At 26.1% G+C, this 1,170-nt stretch overlaps 1 long non-coding RNA gene across 1 annotated transcript in view; it reads left to right on the top strand.

Annotated features, from left to right (window-relative positions):
• The window catches only part of LOC110270996, a 23,551-nt gene that overhangs the window by 20,413 nt on the left and 1,968 nt on the right, over positions 1-1,170 (top strand). The window lies entirely within an intron of this gene.

Below are 1,170 nucleotides of genomic sequence, written 5' to 3'. Positions count from 1 at the left end.
ACAAGAAGTCATAAATAATATCCAATTCTCTATTTCTGAGAGAGTTGACTAGAAAATATGTATATTTTTTTTTTCTTTTCCTTTGTTCTAAGATTATATAAGTTGGTTGAATTGCACATGATTAGCTAAAAATGTAAAATTCACCAACCAACTTCACACATTATGGGTCATGTTTTTTTGGCTGAACCCTTATGGGTCTTTGTTAATTAAGGAAGCGTTTTGGTTTATGTATGAGTTGAGATAGAGACACAAAAATATAGATATTAATCGAAGATATAGATATAATGAGATACAAAATTTTGATTTTATATTTAGTAATTATACACTAGACAAAACAATAAATTACTAATGTCAATATTATTCCAGTAAAAAAAGAACACTGAAAAAGAAGAGATATTGAACAAAGTGAAAATTAAAAAAAATAAAATAAAAAAGATAAAATAAAAAAAAATGTGTATTATAAGTTGTGTTTTAGTATCGCAAACTAAAAAAGAAACATAAAAAACATGTATTTTAATTTATAATCTCTTGTGTACTTGACGGACATGTCCAACAAAATAAACGCTGCATAATGGTTATATATATGTATAGCATTTCTCTAAAACACATGTATAAAGCCAAATCAACCCCTATTTTTTAGTTAGAAAATCTATTAGTTCGTGACTTAGCACAATGGAACCTAGTATATCTACTCATTTTACCTCCTTGAAGTCACACCAAATGCAGTCAAAGAGTTGTCATTATCCTTTGTCTACAGTGAATAGATCCTTGAATTTTGAATTGTGATCTCTTTTATTCTCGACAAGGGAAAAAGTTCAGAGAAAAATGGTCTTTATTCATGTTGTCACTTTTATGTAACTCGAATAAACTTTAATTTTTGCCACTATAATGTTATTATGATTAGACAGAAATTTTTCCTTTTCTTTTCTTTTGACATAAAGCCATGTGTTTTTTAGAATAATAAAGCCATAAAATAAGTGAAAAAAGGGTACTCGTCAACTCATTGGACATCACATGGATGGAGTAGAATATAGAATCATAGATGAAAAAGTGAAGAGAATTATTATAAAATTATGTTTTTAACCCTCTTTTTGAAGAATTTAAAATTTAAAATAAAAATAACTAATATTAATTAAAAAAAACTTAACTCTCTAACTAAATTTATTATAC

The sequence above is a fragment of the Arachis ipaensis genome, chromosome B04 (genome assembly GCF_000816755.2).
Source record: "Arachis ipaensis cultivar K30076 chromosome B04, Araip1.1, whole genome shotgun sequence".
NCBI lineage: Eukaryota > Viridiplantae > Streptophyta > Magnoliopsida > Fabales > Fabaceae > Arachis > Arachis ipaensis.
The sequence above is the reverse complement of the archived record's forward strand: the minus strand, read 5'-3'. Positions and strand labels throughout refer to the sequence as shown.